Raw genomic sequence first — 7919 nt, 5'->3', positions numbered from 1 at the left:
AGCACTCGCCTAAGTTATAAAAATCCTACCGAGTGAGGAGCAACCCCCCCACTCGGAGGCTTAGCTGCGAATCCGTTTCGCCTAAGTTATCAAAATCCTACCGAGTGTAGAGCAACCCTCTCACTCGGAGGCTTAGCTGCAGTCCAAGCACTCGCCTAAGTTATCAAAATCCTACCGAGTGTAGAGCAACCCTCTCACTCGGAGGCTTAGCTGCAGTCCAAGCACTCGCCTAAGTTATCAAAATCCTGCCGAGTGAAGAGTAAACCTCTCACTCGGGGGCTTAGCTGCAGCCCAGTGCTCGCCTAAGTGGACTGAAGAATAAGTCGATTGCAGTAAAGGCGCCTTGCTTTGAACCTGCAAAAGACATTTCGAGCCAAAGGCAATCATATTCAAGCACCAAATTCAAGTTTGAATCGATATCTAAAGGAACCGAGAGTGCTCAGGCGTTAAGCCTGTTAAGGTTTATCGGTTACAATTCCACTCGGCATACCGAGGCAAATTTAAAAGCGTCGAGCCAGAAGAAGTTTTTACCCCTCCTGTGGAGGGCTGGAAGGAGCAACGAATTCATCAAGGTCAATTCCATCGGCGATCCGAGTGGCAGCTGCAAGGAAAGTTTCCATAAAGGACCTGAAGTTGTGCTTCTTGGTATTGGCCACCCGAAGGGCCGCCAGCTTCTCTTCTCGTGCATCCTTACAGTGGACTCGGGCAAGACACGGAGCAACATCTGCACCACACCGAGCCGAGGACTTCTTCCATTCCTGCACTCGACCAGGGATCGTGTTCAACCGGGCCATCAGCGATTCAAGGTCATTCTGAAGTGTCTCCTCAGGCCAAAGCGTCGAGTCGATGCGAGATGTGGCGGCCTTCAGCCTTGCGAGATAGTCCACGACAGCTGCAACACGGGACTCCAGTCGAAGAACATCCATGGCAACTTCATCATTCACCAGAGAATTGACGGGGTCGAGGTTTGGCTCCAGCCGACTAGTTTCTTCTTCAAAGTTTTGACAAAATTCTGCAAGGGTGATCACTAAGTCAAGGAGATGGTCGAATGGAAAAATCACAATTGGAAATGTCGGCCAAGCATAGAGGTTTACCTTCAAGCATAAGAAACAGCTTCTTGGCAAGTCCACTCAGGAAGGCCTCCAGATCAGTTTTCTTCCCAGTCAATTTGGTGACTTGGTCGGTCAGGGCAGCTTTATCAGTTTTCAGTCGACTGACCTCCTTGTTGGCAATCCCAAGAGCAACTTTCAGATTGGTATTGTCTTGTTCGAGCTTGGTGACTGAAGCTAACTTCTCGTCAGCAAGCTTGATCTTCTCAGCTAGCTCAAGGTCTTTCTTCTGTTGGGCCTCCCTTACCTTACCTGCAAGTTACAGCAAGATCAGATTTTGAAACAAGCAAGGGGAAAAGCAGTCGTCAAGGTCTCACCAAACATACCTTCGGTCTCCTCCTTTGCCTTTGTCAGCTTCTCCTGAACCAGCTTCAAGCTCAGCTCGACTTGAGTATGCTTGTGTTCCAGCTCTGAGTAGCGAGCCACAAGATCACAAGAGTTCTGCGAAGAACCAATCGACTAAATGTCAAATATAATTCACTTCCGAGTGAAAAAGGGAAAAACTCACGTTTCTAAGACTACAGCCGAATACAAGCATTCGACCGTAGTCTCGGGGACTACACCCACTGGGTGCACTCAGCGTGCCCCCACTAATCCTATTGAAGACAAAGTCGACCAGTCGACCTCAAAAAAAAAGATGTATTCTCTAAGACTGTGATCAACTGCAAGCAGTCGACCACAGTCTCGGGGACTACACCCAGTGGGTGCACTCAGCGTGCCCCCACCGGTTTGTGAAATCCAGTCGACATAGTCGACTGACAGAAAAATTGACATCATAAAGCCTAAGGCCGACTGCCAGCAGTCGACCCTAGCCTTGGGGACTACACCCAGCGGGTGCACTCAGCGTGCCCCCGCTAACACGGAGTTCATTCGACACACCCAGTGGGTGACTACTATAGATTCCGGAAAAGAAAAGTTTTTGGTAGCATATCCAACAGAACAAACAGCGGTCGACTGACCTGGACATTGCTTTGGAGGGCAGAACTGGCGTCATAAGCCGTCTGGCTCGCATCCCGGATGGTCTTCAGCTGCTCCATCATGATTCCCGCTTGGCGTATCGCCTCCTTCGCTGCGCCGGCTTGGTCCTCTGGGACGTGGTGCGTCGTGAAGAGGGAGGGCTGCTGAGCACTCGTCAATGGATCTGCGAAGGACACCGTGTGTCGAGTGATGTTCTCTTCCTCCACAGTCAGAATCTCGGGCGCCGTCACATCCTGAGGCACCTTACTGGCGGACGTTTTCCGACTCCTCCTGCGCTTCAGCGGCTCTTCATCCTCATCATCATCAGGAAGATTGATAACAGTATTGGGTGGAGCTACAGAGAAAGATCAGGATCAGAGATCGCGAGTCAGTCGACTAAGAACAGCGTTAAGAATATAGTACCTGGGTTCAAAGTTGCTGCGTCCTCCATCTCGTGGTCATCAGCCCGGGCCGAGGTTTCAGAAGTAGCAGCACTGCAACTCCAAAGGATCAGTCGACTAACTTCAGCGTCGACCAGAGACAAAGTTCGCACAAAATAAGAAAATATGAGCAGCACGGTTACCCTGATATGGTGGGGATGGACACCTTCATCTTCGGCAGGAGCTTGATCGGCTTCGACGAGGCCGCCCTGGGCTGCTTCGGCGCCTTTTCAGTCGGCACCGGAGAGGTGGTCCGAGGGCGCTTGGTCGACTGAGTGGCGGTCGCAACCCCCTTACCACGTTCGGTCGAAGGATCGTGCACAAGCTTCGACCGCCTTTCTGAGCGCGGTGGTACGACCTCCTCCTCCTCTTCTTCCTCGTCCTCGACGTCATCTTCATCACCGTCATCATCATCATCGTCGTCATCATCCTCTGCAACATCCGAGTCCCATTCCTCCTCTTCCTGGCTCTCGCCCCCGCTCGCCTCGCCCTCCTCGGTCGAAGCTTGTGCCCCATTGGGCATCGAGTACAGCTCGGTGAGGGCCTAGTAGATGTCCAGAACAAGGATCAGTCGACCAGTCGGCAGGGTAAACCGAAATGAATGCGACAAGAGCGCAGTGGAGAGCAGGGCAAGTGTACCTTGTTTGGGTCGCTGTTGTGGTCGAGTGGAGGAATCCTTCTGGCTCCGCGTGGGTTATCCTTGTTTCCGGTAACGACTACCATCCATCTTTCCAGAGTGACGTCGTCGATTGCTTCTGGATGGACTCTAGTCTCGTCTTTGGTCCCACAGTACAACCACATGCAGTGGCTCCGGAATTGAAGGGGCTGGATGCGACGCCTGAGAAAGACCTCTAGGAGGTCCATGCCCGTCACCCCCTCCCGAACCAACTGCACCACGCGCTCCATCAACATCTTCACGTCAGCTTTCTCCTCCGGAATCAGCTTCAGAGGGGAAGGCTTGTTCACTCGGTCCATGGTAAACGGAGGGAGTCCACTCGACTGCCCTGGCGTCGACTGGACCTGGCAGTAGAACCAAGTCGACTGCCAGCCTCTGACGGACTCGGGAAAGGTCATGGGCGGGAAGGTGCTCTTATTCCTCACCTGGATCCCCAGACCCCCACACATTTGGACGACTCGGGTTCTCTCATCACCTGGGCTCGCCTTCTTCACGGTCTGAGAGCGACACGTGAATATATGTTTGAACAAACCCCAGTGCGGTCGACAGCCCAAGAAACCCTCACACATGGACACGAATGCAGCAAGATAGGCAATGGAGTTTGGGGTAAAGTGGTGAAGCTGCGCTCCGAAGAAATTCAAGAAGCCACGGAAGAAAACACTCGGCGGCAAGGAAAACCCACGATCAACATGAGTAGCCAAAAGCACACACTCACCCTCTTCTGGCTGAGGCTGCCACTCCTTCCCCGGAAGCCTCGCAGCTCCGTGAGGGATCAAGCCCTCGTTGGCCATGTCGAGGAGGTCCTTCTCTGTGATGGTCGACTGGATCCAGTCTCCTTGGACCCAGCCCTTCGGCAGACGGGATCTGGACGAGGACCCTCCGCGGCTGGTGGATCTCCCCTTCGCCTTCTCCGACGCCGACGCCTTCTTTGCGCGCTCCAGCGTCGCCGTCTTCTCCTTGGCCATGGTCGCCGATGAGATGCGCGAAGGGAAGTGGTGCGGGGGCGAGAGCGAGCACGCTGGGCGGAGAAGAAGGAAGCAGAGAGAGGGAGAGAATGCTGAGGCGCAGCACAGAAATCCTCGCCGGGCACATTTATAAGGTCCCTTCCGAGTGGATGACAGGTGGGCCCGTCGATCTAATCATATCTGGGAGCAGTTATGCAGACTGGATACGTGGCGAAAAAGGCGGCGCGGAGATCGAGGCGTCTATGCCCCGTCCCATCCGAACGCCGCGGTCCGCCCCGCTTCGCGCGCGTCCCCAAATTTCGCATCCCGCGGAATCCGCGAACAACAAATCAGTCTGTCAGACGCGGTGTTTCCGGCGATCCGTCGCTCGGAGATCGTCGAAGCCCGAAAGATCACTCGACGCAAAAATAGAATGGATCGAGTCGACTGAAGGCAAATTGCTCCCTGTCAACGAAGAGATTCTTTGGTCCAGGACAACGCACGACCAGGGCACAAAGGTTAATCGGAAACGACATCAACTCCTTCCTCACTCGAAGCCTCAATCCATTCGGGGGCTAATGATGGGGTTATGTACCAAGGGTAGGGTCATGGACCTGATCTAAGTACCTTACCCAAGGACACCCTTAGAAGAAGTCGCCTTCCAGTCGACTAACGAGGGACACACTCGACTGACTTGAAGGACTCGACCACGAAGACTCACTCGACCACCAGAAGGTCAAGAGGCACTCTGCACTGCAACGGCCTGTAATCAAGTAGACTTTATGATAGTAAAGGCACTTTATATGGGGCGTTACCAGTAACGCCCCAGACTTAACTCACCTTAAACCCTCTCCTACGTGGGCTGGCTGGGGTGCTGGCGCACTCTATATAAGCCACCCCCCCTCCACAGGCAGAGGGGTTCGGCACCTTGTAACTCATATACTCATAATCCACTCGACCGCCTCCGGGCTCCGAGACGTAGGGCTGTTACTTCCTCCGAGAAGGGCCTGAACTCGTACATTCCTTGTGCTTACAACCTCTCCATAGCTAGGACCTTGCCTCTCAATACCTACCCCCCACTCTATTGTCAGGCTTAGAACCACGACAACGGCCGTGCCTCTCATAAATGAAAATAAAACGCGTTTTCTGTTTTTTTCCTTTCGCGAGAGTCACGGCTTTGCTTCCGCGAGAGGCACGGTTGTGCTTTCGCGAGAGTCACGGCCGTGCCTCCTCGGAAACAAAAAAAAAAGTGATTTCTATTTTTCTTTTTCGCGGGAGTCACGGTTTTGCTTCCGCGAGAGGCCCCTGCGTGCCTCTTTCGGAAAGGAAAAAAACCTGTGCTCCCGGTTCGGTTTTTTTTCATGAAAAAAAGGTTCGTCAAAACCTATCAATATGGGATCTAGTTTTGAAGATCTCGACGCGAGGAATCCAACGGCGAAAGCGGTTCGAGATTTAGACGCATGATTTAATGGATAAAACGTTTTGAATAAAGGGACCTACGAAAAAAGGAAAAACTCCAGGCTGCGACAAGTGGGCACATGCAGCGCGCCACTTGTCGCAACCTGAGGAGTTGAAGTGATCTTCGCAACGAGTACTCCTGAACTACTGATTTCGACAAAAAGAAAGAGCCCAACACGAAAAGAAAGAGAAGAAAAACGAGCTGGTCATGCACCTTAGCAGACCGAAACAAGAAAGTGGAACTAAAATATTTCAAAATGCGTGTCAAAATGTCTATTTCAAAAAGAGTTATATTTTCCGTTTTTATAAAATAAGACAATTAAAAAAGTAAAAATAGACTCGCAAAAAAAGTAAAATAGAAATACAAGTGAAAATAGTTTTCTAAAAATAGAATGATAAATAAATACACTAAAATACAAACGGGGAAAAGAAATATAAAGTGAGCTGCACCAGTAAGATTCCTACTGTACACACAAGCCCAACAAAAAACAAAGAAAATACAAAATGTTCACATGAAAGACCTATGAGTGAGAAAATAAAAAACAAAAAAAGAAATATAAAAGGACCTCAAGCGAGCCCACGGCCAGATACAAAAGCAAAGCCCGTAGAACACACGATCTGCGTACTCGGACAAAGCCCAATATGTTTTTGGACGAGCGCTCCTTCAGGAGCCTCCTCCCCAACTATATTTTTTAAATAATACATTTTTTATTAATTTTCAAAAATAATACAACGTTTTGATATTTTTAACAAATAATACGGTATCATCTTCCTGGAGTCTAGTCGTCCTACAGGAAGACGATTAGGTCCAGTCGTCCACCAGGAAGATGATTAGTTCCACTCGTCCATCATGAAGATGATTAGTTCCTGGCCTGAACTTTTGTCTATCTCGAAATTGCTGGCTAACCTCAGAAGAAATTGCGACATACTCGGGTGGATACTACGATCGAAAGGATAATGAGGATGAGACATCTTGACAAGACTACAATGCACTGCTTACCAACCCTTTCTGTATGGGAGGGGGGTTTTATAAGTCGAGTAGAGAAATATGGCGGAAAAGAATATGGCGGGAACAGAAGGGGTGGCGGGAACATAAGGGTTGGCGGGAAAGATGATGGCGGGAACAATAGGGTTCGCGGGAAAGGCAGGTTGGGCGGGAAAGGCAGGTCTGGTGGGAGAGAAGATGGCGGCAAAGGGTTCCCGGGAACACGGTTATGAAAAAGTCCAGGCCGGGAACTAATCATCTACATGGAGGATGACTAGAACTAATCATCTTTCTGATTGACGACTGGAACTAATCATTTTGCTGGTGGTCGACTGAAACTAATCATCTTCTGGTGGACGACTGGAACTAATCGTCTTCCTGGAGGACGACTGGAGGCCCACCTTCAGACGACTGAGCCGACTGGACATTAATCGTCCTCCGGGAAGACGATTAGGCCCAATCATCCTCCGGAAAAATGATGCCGTATTATTTTTGAAAATTATTTAAAAATGTATTATTTAAAAAAAATTAGCTCCTCCCCAAGGGGCATTTGAGGTCGGCTAAGAGCGCGTCACTTGGCGCACTCTCAGACGCCATCATGTGTCGCACTCGGGACGCTCTTTCCAGATTTTATTTTTTCGCACATGTTTTTGATTTTTTAGATATTTTTTGGGGGTTTTCCAGCTTTTTGATTTTTCACCGGTCATACTTAGCTTTTGAACAAAAAATCGAAAAGGGAAAACCTTGCGCGAAAAAACGCGTTTTTTTTGCTTCCGCGAGAGGCACGAATTTGCTTCCTCCAGAGGCACAAATTTGCTTCCTTGAGAGGCATGAATTTGCTTCCGCGAGAGGCACGGCCGTGGCTTAACAAAAAAAACGCGAATTTTTACTTCCGCGCGAAAAACAAAAAAAAATGTTTTTTTCCTCCGCGGGAAGCACGGCCGTCCTTGGAAAACAAAAAAAAGCTAGGAATCCAAGGTGATATATCTTAAAGCGAGGAATCCAACGGTGAAAACAGTTTGAGATTTGGACGCACGATTTAAAAGATAAAACGTTTTGACTAAATGGATCTACGAAAAAAAGAAAAAACTCTCTCAAGTGATGCACATTTGTCATAATCTAGGGTGGGAGTGAGCTTTGCAAAAAGTGCTCTTTAATTAAGATTTCGACAAATCATAGATCAATTGAATTATACAAATAAAACTCGTCGACTGAGACATAGGAGAATTAGCACGACCGTAATAGCAAATCATATGTAGTTAGCGCTAAGTAGTTTCAATCTTGGAAACTTCCCATAGTAGTAGTACGCGGCGGGCACCAAGGATTTTGCCATGCTTCTGATCATACGGC

This window comes from Triticum dicoccoides, chromosome 2B (assembly GCF_002162155.2).
Source record: "Triticum dicoccoides isolate Atlit2015 ecotype Zavitan chromosome 2B, WEW_v2.0, whole genome shotgun sequence".
In the NCBI taxonomy this organism is placed as follows: domain Eukaryota; kingdom Viridiplantae; phylum Streptophyta; class Magnoliopsida; order Poales; family Poaceae; genus Triticum; species Triticum dicoccoides.
The sequence above is the reverse complement of the archived record's forward strand: the minus strand, read 5'-3'. Positions refer to the sequence as shown.